This window comes from Balaenoptera musculus, chromosome 4 (genome assembly GCF_009873245.2).
Source record: "Balaenoptera musculus isolate JJ_BM4_2016_0621 chromosome 4, mBalMus1.pri.v3, whole genome shotgun sequence".
Taxonomy (NCBI): Eukaryota; Metazoa; Chordata; class Mammalia; order Artiodactyla; family Balaenopteridae; genus Balaenoptera; species Balaenoptera musculus.
The window spans coordinates 68780181-68795795 of record NC_045788.1 but is presented as its reverse complement, the minus strand read 5'-3'; the positions used below and the strand labels follow the sequence as shown (position 1 = coordinate 68795795).

Here is a 15615-nt window from a genome sequence, read left to right as displayed (position 1 = left end):
TAATGGTTTAATTTGCATGTATGGAGTCGGCACAAAATTAATAGCAGTCTGTCACCAAGGTTTGTTAGCTAATTGCTGGGTTTTAATGTTAAGCAAATGAGTGTGAATTTTAACAACACTGTTTAAGAGCCTCTTTGGGAGCCTGTTCTTTCTATTCCTCTTGGCATGCCTTAGGTTTCAAGCTGTTTTCTGAATATGTTTTCTAATTCTTCAGATATTAAGGTGGCAACCTAGGTTGTCTTTGGCATTCGACTCCCTCCCTAATAAAATCAGCTAGTCACCTTCTCAGAAAAACAGGCCATAAGGCAGAATTTCCAGGGCCGCTGCTACTGTTTTCTTTTTTACACATCTGTTTTTCTGTAAAGGACAAATAATTCAGATTTTCCCACAGGCTGGAGGAGAAATGACTTACTGAGTTTTCTATAATATGACTCTACATAAAATTACTGTAGGTAGGGAGAATTCATTTTACTAATTTAAAGCCTAATCTATTTGTAAGGAGTGTGTTAAAAACATGTCTTATGATGTAAACAAAAGAGATTTTTTTCTTTCTCCCACTGCCCCCTTTACATTCTATTCAGTGAGGAATAATTTTAATCTATTCCTAGATGTAACCTCCAGCAGGTCCATGGCATCTCTACAGCCCTACAGACACGCTAAGTCAAAAACAGCGTAGGTCAGTAATTAGAATATAGTCCAAGGGATTAACCCACACTTTGAACTCAATTTATCAACAGTTAAACCCTTCCTTCTTAGAGTCTCTTACTATCGCTTACTATCTAGCCGCTATATTAGCTCCACCGGGGTCAAGGTGTTTTGGGGAGGGGAGGGGAGCTGTAAACATACAGTACAGGTCTCGTTTGTCTCAGCTTCGTAAACCCTGGGCCTTGGCAGATGTTAAAAGTTGAGGTCTTTGAATAGACCAGGCTAATATAAAAGCTGTCTTTTTCTTTCATGACTGCTTTCATGAGATCGTTAAGTATTCCCTGACAGATGCTCTCCCCTGCCGTTCCCTTAAATGGCATCTCTATTGCAGGTGGTTCCTTTGTAGATCTTCCCTCAGCTCCTGTGTACCCTGTGATGCAAGTTCAACCTCTTTGTGGTGAAAAGCCTCTCTCCTTGCACTCCAGTTTAGCCTATACAAGGTGACTCCTCCCCTCCCCTCCCCTCCCCTTCCCTTCTCTTCTCTTCCCTTCCCTTCTCTTCCTTTCCCTTCCCTTCCCTTCCCTTTCTCTTCTCTTCTTTCTCTCTGTCTCTCTCTTTGGCACAGCTTAGATCTTAGTAAAATTTAACTTTCTTAGATGTGAGTCAGTCCCCAGTCCTCTGTGTCTTTCCACTGCTGAGAAGTAGCACTCCTCAACCCTTCCTCTATATGGGTGGGGAAAAGAGGACTTACAGCACAGCAGCAGCTTTCTCTGGAAAAACCTGATAACCAGTTTTCTCCAAAATCCTACTTCTGACCCTCGGACCTCTGTTTAAATCTTGTTGTACCTAAGGGGGTCCAAGAGTAATAGAATATGTTCCCTTTCATAACCTATGTAAATTCTGCATATGGAGATTTGTGTAATACACAGAATGCATTCTGACAGCCACTGTGTGTGTTTCTCAATTAAATCTGAGGCAGGAAGAATCCCAGTCAAATATGTTACATATTTAAACAAGTTGAGAATGGAGAGAATTCCATTTATTGTGGTTTCTTAACCATTGACTTGGCACTAATAATTAGACATAAAGACTTTTGTGGGAGATCAAAGATGTATAAAACATGGTTGTCTTCATGGGCACACAACCTAATTGGGAAATCCAGATATGTTCACTATAGAGGAATTTGCCTCTGATAGTATTGATCAAACTACCCTGATAAGGCATCTTGTAGTTTGGCAATGCATTTGGTTTGGTACTTGCCAAAGGAAAAGGCTAACTTGGTATGCATGGGAACATCTTGGCATGATGATTTGGATTTGGCAATTGGTTATTGATCATTAGCATGAAGATATTTCAAGAAATGAAAGATTAGGGTGGGGAAGGAAAAAAAATCAAAGAGTAAATTAACCTGGAATAGGTTACTGGTTGTATAATAAACTTAGGCTAAGTCTATATATTTTACTGCAATGTCTGTCTGAGGAAGAAAAAAATTCACAATGAAGACAGTTAAGCATTAGAGACAAAACTAAGGGAGTATCACACACAATCTCTCCTACAAGATGGGCTAATGATTAAGAATTCTAGCATTGAACCCAAAGTCCTAGGTTTGAATCCCTGGCTTGATCGTGAAATCCAACACCTCGGTTATTTTCATTGCTTTATCATATGCTTAGACAAGCTTTCTCTTTAACCATTACCTAAAGTTAAATTGTTTTCATTACTTTGTGACAAAGGAAGATCCATATATTTCTTATATCCTATATGGAAAGAAAGAATATTTATTGTGTTTTTCCTTTGCGGAAATATTTTTAAGCTACTCTCAATTTACAGATTTCCTTAGAGAAGAAAGTATAAACCATCCCTCCTCCATTTATAAATATTTCCTTGAATTTTTTTTTACCTCTCATCCATAGAATGTGCGTATTCATATGTCGTATGTCAGGAACTTACTGCATTTTACCCATGCACTTAGAATTTCCTTGTTCCAATCTGATTACTCGTGGTTTTGTAATAACATGATTGTGTTTACCTCACTCAATTCTTTTTTTTTTCCTCTTTCTATTCTATGGATATGTTGGCAACTGCATTTTACATATAAAAAGTAAGTTGCTTTAAAGCCATTCAGCCATAGCCTCAACATCTATTTTCACTACAGTTCTTATTCATCACCCAAAACGATAAAAAAAAATACAATGCAATTGTTAGCTTATTATGCAATATTTTCATTATAAAGATTTCCCCTTTTCAATTTCTTCTCTGATGCTAGGCCAATATTTTTCTCTTCTGATTCTGTTTGGCAGTCATATTAATCAAGCTCAAGTCCATGACCTTGACTAAATAGAGGAATTGCCCTTGGGTGTAATGAATTGACACAAGAAAAGCCAGTCTGGTTGGATCTTAAATGCAACAAAGTAATTTGCTTGGAATCTTGAGAGAATGATTTTGTATCCTTTATTAGAATGTATTCAGCCGAGTAACTGCAGTTACATAAGTAATACTGATGGCATTGCTGATGAGGGGGGTAAATATGCATGCAAACACACATATACATACACACACATTACACATACATATGATAAAATCTGATTCGTAAGTGACGTGGACATTTCTTGGGTCATCAAGTGTTGATGACAGCATACAATATTCAATTAATTTAGAGATATGAGATTTTCTTAGTTTTTCTTGTTCACTGCTCTTTTTCTCCTTATTTGGAACAAGGATTTATTTCATATATCTTTGCTAGAGTAACTTCCAGCCAGCAATGTGCCAGTTTCTGCTATTTTACTCTTGAGCTATACAAATGTTTTAATACTTTCTTTAAAGGTATATAACAAATACGTCAAAATAATTTGAATCTTCATATGGATTACAACTAAATAATTAGAGCAAAAGACTAAGAGTTAGAGAAAAAGACTAAGGTTGTCAATATTTATGTTTTCCAGACCTTTTTTTTTTTTTTTAAATGAATCAACTCCAAACTGCTTATGGTTTAAATGCATTTCCACTATAAACATTAATGATTATTAAATCAATGATGCTAACTGCCATTTTTACTTTTTTCATTATATTTATGATCATGTATTTTTTCTCATGTAAAATTCCCTGGTTCCAAAAAATACGTTTTCACACAGTTAATCTATAGTGTGTCTGTTCTTTTTGCTTTTATTTTACCACTGTTTTACAAATACGGAAGCTTCATTGGTCCTAAATCACAAGATAACTTAAAGATTAGAATTCAGGAGTTCAATTTTTAAACATTTATTACAGTGACAAGCCCTCTTAGAAGTCAAGACCAAGTTTAAAAATAGAACATTTACCATAGCTTTGAATTAGCCCATCTTATTTTGTGTAAAGTGTAACTTTGTAGTTCTTATTATGAAATGTGGAAAAAGCTAGTGTTTACTGTGACTACTAAGACACTGTTCTAAGGAAGACTGCTTACAAGGTAGTATATTCTTGCTTAATTGTGAAAAAATTCCCTAGTCAGGTGAGTAGAACATTTGGTTAACCCAACCAACCGGCAAAATCAGCACCAACAATTTCTACATGATATAGATGAACTACATGTAATTATCATTGCGCCAAAGGTGGAAGCCAAAATGGGTCTGATGCAAAGAATATGGAGAAAGCCGTTTACTGAGAAGAAAACTTTAAAAATCAAAACACTAGGATAACATGGGATAAGGATTTAAACAAAATTACTCAAAACTCAAATTAGTATGCATCATTTTTAAAGTAAAGAAACATGAATATGTATGCATATCCTAGTTTCTTTACAAAATATATATTAACAAGTCTGTCAGCTATAGGTTTGTGTGTGTGTATGTGAGTAAATGCAATGTGAAATTTGAATAGAGAGTAGAAATCAGTGAGGATAAATTACTGCAAAAATATCAAAGGCTTTCTCCTCCTTACATATAATCTCTCTTTAAAAGAAAAAAACGAACAATGTATATTTGGTTAGATTGTTGAAAGTTTCAATTATTTAACTCTTATAAAATTACCTAAATTTATAAATCAAAAGCTGAAAACCAAAGGAAAGACTCAGTCGCATGGAAAGTAAGACTCTGCCTCACTGTAGTTATTTGGATACCATTATGATAGAAGACAGTACAAGGACCAGCTAACTGGGTTCACTATTCTCTGGCCTGAACTTGAGTATTTATGACAATGAATTCATCATCTGGCATAGCACAACCAGACAAGCCATAACAGTGACATGCAATTTCTCTCTCAACCAGAACTCCAGTCAGAAAGGTCTATAAATCTCATTAAATGGGCTGTTTTACCTCCTTGTAGAATAACAAACTAGTCTGCCAGGTGGATGTACTCATTAGATGCCCTATAACCTTAGGAAGAACATTAATGGCCACTAGAGAGGTTCCATAGGTTTAATACACACCTCTCTAGGAAAAAATATATGTGCTTGGGTGTGTTTAGATTAAATGTAACAGATTTCTCTCTTTATGTTAAAAACTATCTGGGAGTCAGAAATGAGAAATAATATAACATTGTCCTTGGCAAATAAAATTTTTAATGATTGCTTTTAAACAACTAAATTAGGTTTGCCTTTGATGATTCATCAGATGTTGCAATAAAAAAAAAAAAAAAACAGAAATAATGGTGGGAAGTCAAGTTGTGCCTATATTTGATATGTAAGACAGAATCTCACTTGAATCCAAGTGTTTTTTTAATCACATTAAATGTGAGTTTAATTCATTGTAAAAATTTATGCTACGATATACACATCAACATTATGACTTTAGTGCATTGATAATTCCAGCTTTCCTGGGTACCATAATCATTTTTCCCCCTATAAATCAACTTACTCAGAAAGCACCTAATATAGTAAAATTCAGAAACATTTTCTCTCCTCTGATCCTAATTTTAATATGTATACCTCACTCCTAGACCTATTTATTGGCTTTTTCTGGAAATATTGTAAGTGGAAAAGTTCACAGTATTCATAATAATTTTAATTTTTTAATTACTTTAACAGTAACAGCAACCCTCTATTGAAGTCACACACATGTGCCCAGCAGGTTGATAAATGCTCTATTTGAAGTATTTCTGTTAATCCTTACTATAACCTGGTATGGAAGTTTATTAACTTCCATTTCTCAGATGAGGAAACCAAGGCATCTCCAGATAAAGAATTTTTTCTAAGGTCTTACAGTTGGTAAGTGGTGGAATCAAAATTCATTCCCTTCTCAGTGTGCCTCCTGAGTTTAAGTTGTTCTTACACTTCACATTAATACTTCTCTTCTGTCCTAGGCTGTGGCCTGATATACATTACAGTAGAATGTTAGCAAAAATTGTGTAATGTTACTTAATATTCCAAATATTAGGTATATTGTTGAAACCAAGTCATAAGAAATTATTCAATCGAAACCAAATCATTAGAAAGTATTCACTTGTTTACTTGTTATAACTTCTTTTGACTGAATTGTTAAACTTTTCATAGTGCAAACTGTTAGAGAAGTTTTAGTCCATATTTAAATGTAAACATTTAATATCTTCCAACTCAATCTTTTAATGTTTACACAGTTAGCTCAAGATTCTTGGCTTTTGCCTGTGGTGGAATCAGATAGTTTGAGTTCAAAGGTAAATTACAGATTATTGCTAGTCCAGTATCACATTTAATGCAGTTATCCTCTGTACGTTTCCTAAATACCTTCTGTGATTATCTTAAGTGATCAGTTTATCAAATATCCTATACTGTCTGTCACTGTGCTGAAAATAGCAGTAACACACGCATGTAATTGAATACCTGTTACTTCTTTTACGAAAATGCATTGTAATACTAAGGTGATACTAGATATAGCTGTTTTAAACAGTTGTAAATGAATAACAAATATGTTGAGAGTAATACATGATTCTTTCCCTTTATAAAGTGAATAATTTTCATAGCTGAAGTCCTTCTTTGAGAAAAATTTCCTGCATTTTTTATGCTGGGAATCTCAAGAAAACTTTAAACTTTCTCTGGATTAATATGAAATGGCAGGGTTCAATATATAGTTTAAATAACACCATCTTCTCTTCCAAACTCAGGCTTTAGCCACACTCAACCTTTTTTTTAGTTATTTTTATTAATTCCTGTATTGACTCTAGTTTGTGTTTCTGGACACATCTTACAGAAAATCAGTAGAACATCCTAATTTCCTCAAAGTCTTGGTTTCTTACCTTTGGCTAAAGCTAAATTAAGTAATTCCTTTTCCTTTCCATCTTTCCACCCTTCTTTCTTCCTTTATTTCCTCCCCCATTGCCACATTTTTATTAAACTGAAGTAATACATATTGCTCTTGCCAGGATTCATGATTTGTCAATATTGTCTTATTTCCTCTTTCCCTTTTGTTCCATATGATTAGTTCCATGTCTGGGAGCAAAGTCCAGGATCAACAAAATGGTCTATCTGCTCTAAAAATATTAACCTCTTTTGGAGGTTAAGAGTAGGTGATCGAGCACTTTTGTAAAGTATACAATTGGGAGGAAGGTGTTAGTTTCCAAGAGCTCTGGGAATTCAGACCATATCTTTTTATCCAGAGTCAGGTTATATTTCTCCTTCAGGGCAAAAGTTAGGAGATCAGATGATTTTTTGATATATTTTACATGCCATTGGTCAGAAATTATCTGAGTTTATTGATCAATTCATAAATACATTTTCAAGGGAATGGATTTTATACTACTAAAGTATTTACTAAATAACTAACTTGTCAATAGGATTTAGTTCCTTTTTTTTTGCTTTCCTTGGCATTAAGAACAAATCAGTTCCTTGAGGGTATAATGAGAGCAATGTTAGAAAGGCAATAATATGAAAATCACACTTGATGTAATGCTTTTTATTATCATTAATCTTTCTTGTGTTCTTTTTCTTTTCAATTTCATTGAGATATGTGTCTCATGTGAATTAAGTAGTAGTTTTCAGAATATTTCTCTTGACTATCCACTCACAATTTTTTACCATGGCAGACATTGATCAAATTAAGATGATCATTGTATTACTTAGAGACAAGTAATTATTTCTGAAATTGGCAGTAAAAAGCACCTGAACAGAGCCATTGATTCTAGTTAGAGGCAACCAACCTAGGTACATATATTTTTATTGCCCCTGTCGCTCTAGGGTTGGAAATACCATATTCTTTCTTAAGAGCCTATGTGTTTCATCATCCTATTGATGAAGAGTTTCTTCCTTGGCTCCATTTAAAATATCTCTGATTTGCTTATTTTTGGATATAGCGAATATTTGGTTATAATTCCCATTATAAAATGTATAATTTCATGATTTTGAAGATAGACTTATCTTTTTAACTGTTTTCTCCGTAGATTAAACTTGATCTCTCTTAAGCATAACTTCATGGGGACAATGTGTTGTTGTTAAATTGTCTTTATTTTTTCCATTTAGAAGACAACATATATGTCATAGGTTGATATTTGTGGTGGTGAACAAATTATATTTAAGAAACTCCTCCAAGGGGAGATAAGTCTAAGATGTAATTACTGATTACAGTGGTAAATAATTCTTTTTTTTTTAACTCATGAAGACAGTAATCCAAAACATTTAGTGATGACCTAATGTGTGTCTGCTCTTGTGCCAGATATAGAGAATATAAAAATGAACCACGGGGGCTTCCCTGGTGGCGCAGTGGTTGAGAGTCTGCCTGCTAATGCAGGGGACACGGGTTCGAGCCCTGGTCTGGGAAGATCCCACATGCCGCGGAGCGGCTAGGCCCGTGAGCCACAGCTACTGAGCCTGCGCGTCTGGAGCCTGTGCTCTGCAACAAGAGAGGCCGCGATAGTGAGAGGCCCGCGCACCGCGATGAAGAGTGGCCCCCGCTTGCCACAACTAGAGAAAGCCCTCGCACAGAAACGAAGACCCAACACAGCCATAAATAAATAAATTAATTAAATTAAATTAAAAAAAAAAAAAATGAACCACGGTGGTCTCTGGCTTTACGTAACTCCCAGTCTTTGTTAAAAGGAATCAAGAAAAATAATTAAATGTGTTATTGCTATCTTGTTCACCAGGGTATTACCAGTTCTTATATGAATACCTAGGACAGACTAGGTCCTAAATAGTTATATATGCTTTATATTTGCTCAAATCTTAAGTGTAAAACTCCTGTGTAAAGACCACTCAGATATATGGAACCTATCCATCACTCCAGAAGTTTTCCTAGTGCCCCTTCACAAACTCCCCACCAAAAATTAACTACCATTCTGACTGTTATCACAAAAATTACTCTTGCTTGTTCTTGAACTTCATATGAATAGGATCATACTATATGTGCTCATTTGTATCTCTCTTTTTTCATTCAAATTGTTTCTGAGATTCATCATGTTTTGTGTTTTTATTTTTTAATTTGTTTTAAGATTTTATTTTTTTAAAGCACCTTAAGATTTACAGTAAAATTGAAAGGAAGGTACGGAGATTTCCCATATAAATCAGTTTGTTTATCTCTAGTTAATTCATTTTATTACTATGTAGTATTCCTTTGTATGAATATATCACAATATGTTTATCCATTCTCCTGATGATGGACATTTGGGTTACTTCCAGTTTGGGGATATTGTGAGTAAAGCTGCTATGCACATTCTTGTCATGGTTTCTTGGTGGGCGTGTATAGTCATTTGTCTTTGGAATTTGCATAGGAATAGAATTTCTGGGTCATTGGTTGGTATATGTTTAGTTTTAGTAGATAGTGTCAAATATAATTGCAAAGTTGTTGAATGAGTTGATACTCCTACATTACAGTCAAATTTAGGGATGTAATAGTACAATAGATTTAAAGGCAATATACAACATGATTATTAAGAAACACAACTTATTCTCCAGCAGAATCAGGGTAGACAGTACCAGACAGTATAATCAATGACAGTATTTGCATGGAGCACTCACTGCTCTAAGAAAGAGGGAGAAAAAAGGTAAGAGAGTAGATTTCAGGTGCTCTCATCACACAGAAAACTATGTGACTATATATGTTAATTAGTTTGACTGTAGTTATCATTTCACTATATATATTTATGTCAAATCATCATGTTGTATACTTTAAATACATACAATTTTTTAAGGGTGAGTAGCTCTTTCTAGGAGAATCTTGTGCTAAGTTGTATGAATTGTATGTTCCTGGAATATTTATTTGGTCAGCAGCAAATGTGTGCTGTGGAGAGACAAAAGAGTTTCCTGAGAGAAGGACAAAATATGTCAATTTTTATTCCAATAGCTTTACATTATTAACTCATATTCAGCTTAGGACCTTTAATTTCCTTTACTGAAAGCCCACTATCATAAGCAATAACACGTTTTCACCTAGAAGAAGTAACATCTCCTGCTTTTGCTCTTTCTGGATACCAGTATCTTGAGACCAGTAATTAAGTATGGTACACTTGATTTCTGCATCTAAGAGAGTTCTTTCTCTACAGAAGTACCTATGGTGTTTGGCTCTTGTGGATTTTATTTTCTATGTTTGATTTTAAATGAACAAGCATCTAAGTTTTATCATTCTTTCGTAGCCCACCATAAATTTTAAAACCTTCAAAATATATTTATTTGTTCCATAATTTATTGAATTGTTTACAGCATAAAGAAAACATCCATTTTACACTGTGGTTAAGTTCTCTAGGAAAAGAAGGTTGTAGATATAATCCCCTATTCTTTTTGATACAATTTCTAAAAAGCAATTTTCAGAATATATTATTATTATCATTGAATTAATGTTAGCAAAGTCAGAACATTATTCTCATTAATTAGGTGTATAAAGTATGATCAGAATTTTGAGGCAGAAAATAGACTTTATAATTTAACATATAATACTTTAATATTATTTATTTATCAAAAATCACTTGTGCATTATTTTCTCTTGAGGATATTCTCTGGTGACCAAGTATGAAGGTGCTCTATTTTGTTGTTGTTGTTTTTTTGTCCTAACTGTAACTTATATCAAAACCATCAAAATCATGACATTTTTTTTTCTGTGTGCCTATTTAACAAGCTAATGTTAAATGTTATAATACAGCCCACAATCAAAAGTATATTCCTAGGAAATTTTACCCCTGCCCAAATGTGGCATATTCAAGGCCACAGAATCAAATTTAAAAGGTTATCAGAACAAAAAAAATAGAAAGGCACATTTTGGCATACCCTAAAAAGTTAGGGTATGTGTCAGATTTAATATAAGTCCAGATTTAATATAAATGTTATTTGACTTCTCAGTGTTTCAGATTATCCACATGAGTGCACACTTCAAGTACTAAGAATAATGAAAAATTGAGTATATATATGAATCAATAATAATATTGATTTAAAAATACATTTTTAAATATTAGAGCAATGACCTCCATGTCTAAAACATTCTCCTGTTCTGGCTAGACTCCAACCTTTCGTTGACTGGATGCTTTCTGTATTACAGCAAAGGTGATGATGCCATTTAATGGCTTCTAATGCAAACTACTTGAAAGGAGCCCAGGATTGCTTTTGGTCAGTGTCACGTACAAATGGATAGAATGTGAGTTATAATGATTGCCTCATTTTTCAGATAGCACTGAGAAGGTCACCCCATATACCTGTCCTGTCTTTGTAATAATAGTGCCATTAGAAAAAGAGAGAAGTTTGTTCTTTCCATTCTGAAGATACTATGTGTGGGATTAGTCTCAACTCATCAAAAGAATCAGAGCAAATAATGCCTTTTCAAGCACCACATAAAATAATCTATGTTCCCTAGCAAGGAAAGCTGGAGTTTTCAGGAAGTCATTCAGGAGAACCAGATTCTATGTGTTGAAAAAACAAATTTCCTCTGTTCCAAAGGTCTCTATATTGCATATCTAAAGATAATATTCCCGACCTTACCCACTGTTCATGAAGTGTAGAGAAATCCATTTACTGCATTACTATATTTTAAATATTCTGGAAGGGCTGAGTCAGGAAACTGTACCACAGATTTGGCTCACAGCAATTATTTGAGCAAACAGTCTTTTCTCACATATGTTTATCGAGTTTATTGAGTACCTGCTGCATACACTGTTGTATGTAAGGATAATTAGGCAAGTTTTAAAAACAGACTGCTTGATTCACACCAGAGTTTTCTATGATAGTATTTTATTAGTTCAGCTGGCAATTAATGAACATTCACTTTGTGAAGACTCTGCTAAGGACGATGAAGGTTATTTCACATACCCTCTCTCAAGGAGCTTATGATTATAATTATAATAATACAGTGTACTGCATTTATACAGACTTTACAATAAAAAAGTGCCACCACATTCATTATTTAATAATTAGAACAGTTCCATTTTAGTCATGGTGGACTGATTTATCGTGAGTTGTGCATTTGATAACCAAGTCTCATGTTGAGTACAGAACGGCTGCTAAAACTAAAGTATTGAAAATTCTTGGCTAACCAATGAATAATCACCAATTGTAATGGCAGGTAAAAAGTGGCACTAGTAAACATGATTCACCAACTAGGTAGGACTTGATGATAGTCCAATTTATTTACATTAGGCAATAATACTGTGCCCTCTAAAAAATTGCTATCTGAAGGTTTTATAATTACTATTAGCCCAGAAGACTATCAGAGAAAATTAAAGGGAAACTATTGGATAATTTTAAAAGCTTAATTATCTGAAATACTTAAGATAGCTTAAAGCCACGTTCCAGAGAATGTGATAAGTATATTCAGTGTTAATACTTGTGCAACACGAACAGTGATACTTCCTATATTCAGATAACTTGAAGATGTCAGGCTAGGTGAAAGCAGTTGCATGGAGAACATGAAAACTTCCATATTGAGCCACGTCTATACATCTTAAAATAGCTTCAAAGAACACATTTGAGAATTGTCAAGGTTGCTCTCCATGACAGCGTTTCAAGTTCAGTGTATATCTTAAACATATCTAGGTTTTTAAAGGCTCTTTATTAATTTCCCATTTGTGATTTTTATTTCAACCCCTTTTGAACCTGTATATCATACCTAATAGTTGGGTGAAATTTTTCCTCTAGGAAACTGATGTTGATAATTCGGCTACATTGATGCCAGATAGTAGTATGCAACAGAAAAAAAATGCTCAGCCATTTATCCCTCTCAGAATTTTCATGACTGATCATAGAATATAAAAAGAGACAGTCTAGAAGGGTCAAATAATTAAATGCATTAGGCAATGTATGGGTCTTAATAAATGATATCTTTAGGTATTAATGTATCATCTGTTTTACCCATGTAGCAGAAATTCTGCTTTCAGAAGCTAATAAACCTTTTCCATTTTTCAACATCCTTCATTATTCATAAGGTCCTATTTAGGACCAAAATCCACTCACTCATTCGGTCTTAATTTCTCCACTAAGCCACACACAAGTTGTTGACTCTCTCTTCCCTAGGTCCTTTCCAGATTTAACATCTTCAGTTTTTTATACATTCCTCATTAAATATGGTAGAATCCATAAACATGTAATAGAAGCATTAATTAAAGTCTTCACCCTGAATTGTTTTGATCCTGCTACTGATTCCTAGGTGTGGATTTCAGAAAGCAGATGTAGAGAATGGACTTGAGGACACGGGGAGGGGGAAGGGTAAGCTGGAACGAAGTGAGAGAGTGGCATGGACTTATTATATATACAAACAAATGTAAAATAGCTAGTGGAAAGCAGCCGCATAGCGAATTATACTCCAATAAAGATGTTAAAAAAAAAAAAAAAGGAGTTAAAAAAAAAAAGAAAGCTGTCAGCAAAATATGTGCCATAATACAGACCCATATCGCTGGTATTCTCTCCTTATGCTGTTTTGACAGAGTGAAAGTTGGCTGACCTTTAAATAGTATTTTATGCATGCTTGTGAGGTGAGCAAAGTCGATTGAGCCAAATCTGATTGCATGCATGGATAACTACAAAATACAGTAACCTTTAAGCTCATAGCCTCTGAATGAATGTTTTTGTAGCCAGGTAGAAAGACAAAATTACCTACCAATTTAATACTTTATAATGAAGAAACAGTTATTCAGCGCTGAAGTCTTTTGGCGATGCCAAATTAGTAAATCTGCTTGTTGAGGATTTGGGATTAGACTGAAAACGTGCCTACTGGTTTGGGCAAGCAGCTCTTGTCAGCGTGTCTCAGCACACTCTCACCTCACCAAGCTTTTATCCTCAACGTTCTGTTTTGTTTCTTGAAAGCTGCTTTAGGTTTTCTTATCACTTTAACATTTATATCAACTAGAACCAAGCCCTATATGGAAAATCCTGTCATGATATCTGAGAAATGAGTTCTTAAAATCTTTACTCAAGGAGAGTATGTCTCCATCTACAAAATATTCAGACTTTCAGAACTCCATGGGAAGCACTACAGGATTCAGTATAATTTGTATTTACAATTATTATGCTTGCTGGTGAGTCCCTAAAGATCCACAATAGAAAGAATTTGCTTCTTTTATATATTTGCTCTAAACTATGTAGTTGTATTTGCTCCATTCATGTTAAAGATGAATTATTTCCCTTGTACAGTTTTTAGTGGTTATTGATGTCACCTGTAGTGACAGTGATTCTTTTGTTTTCCTTTTAATACTTTGGTAAACTCATGATGGTAATTATTATTCTATGAAGATAAATGATGATATTTATATTTTTAATTCTGAGTATTTACCTTGGATTGGAGCATGCTTTTTGAAGAACCGTCTTAAAACTAAAGCTATAATTTCTGGTAGATGTTTTAAAACTGTGTTTATGTTCTGAAGGTATTAAATAACATGAACTTTTCTAATGAGATGAGATTCATTAGAAAATTCTAGACTGGGAGTTCCAGAGACTTGGATATGAATTCTCCCAAAGTACCTAATGTTTTGGTTTTGGTGGCTATTGCCACAATCACTATACTTTCCTAAGCCAATTTATTGGAAGTTGGTGAATAAAGTGGATATGAAGTGGAAATCGCCAACTGTGAAGTCAAAACTTCATTGGTCACACTAATCACATTTTTTACTATTATATGTATTAAGTCTTTTCGTGTTTAAGCACCTTGAAGCAAGGGGCTGGCTGTCACTCTAACTTCAGGGGGTCTGGGAGAGGTAGAGTGTTCTCCAGTTTGTGAAACCCTTTCTACAGCTTCAGTAATTGTTATTGACTCCCTCTTTCAGCCTCCCACTATACTTTTGTTCATGACTACTATTCTAACACAGATCAAATTGCATAAATTCTACCATTTCCTGTTCTCCCTGTATGATTACCATGTGAATTCCTTAAGAGCAGGGACCATGTCTTTGCATCTTTCTGTTTCAGGACCTTTCATCCTACCTGGCATGTAATTTATACCCAATAAATGTTTGATGAATAAATAGTAAGTTGTGCTTGATCAAGTGTGTAACTACTGCCTGCTTAAAAATTGGGGGGGATTCACACTTAGTGGAAAGGGGCATCACATAAGAGTCTTGGAATTAGAGTCTTCAAAAAGGGAAAGTGTTGATTCGTTTGAGAGATAGTGTCCTGTGTATGTGGAGAAAATAACCATTTGGTTCAGGGAAAACTCAGACTTGTGGTGGTCTGGATAAATAGAGTAAAACGGTTGGATTTATCTGGAAACATGAATTTTTTTTTTTTTGAGCTTACAAATACATTTTATCGAGTTGGTGAATTCACAAATACAGAATCTGAGAATAATGACACCCGAGTGTGTCCAATGACATAGCAATTTCTCCTGATCCAAGAGAAATAAAAGCATATGCCCATTAAAAAACACTTATGTACATGTTTCCAGCAACTTTTTTTTTTTTTATAAAAGCTGAAAATTTGAACAACCCAATCTTTGAAATATTCATCCACATGTGAGTGGGTGAACAAACTGTGATATACTCATATAATGGAAAAACACTTGGCAATAAAAGGAACAGGCTTGGATGCATGTGGTGACTGAAATGAATCACAAAACAGTGTAGTGAGCTAAAGAAATTAAACACAAATGAATACACATGTATGGTTTGATTTACATGGAGCTC

The 15615-nt window shown here is 34.3% G+C and overlaps 1 protein-coding gene across 4 annotated transcripts in view; it reads left to right on the top strand.

The window, feature by feature from the left end:
- Positions 1 to 15615, top strand: part of FGF12 (fibroblast growth factor 12) — a 547790-nt gene that overhangs the window by 434230 nt on the left and 97945 nt on the right. The gene's annotated exons all lie outside the window — the stretch shown is intronic.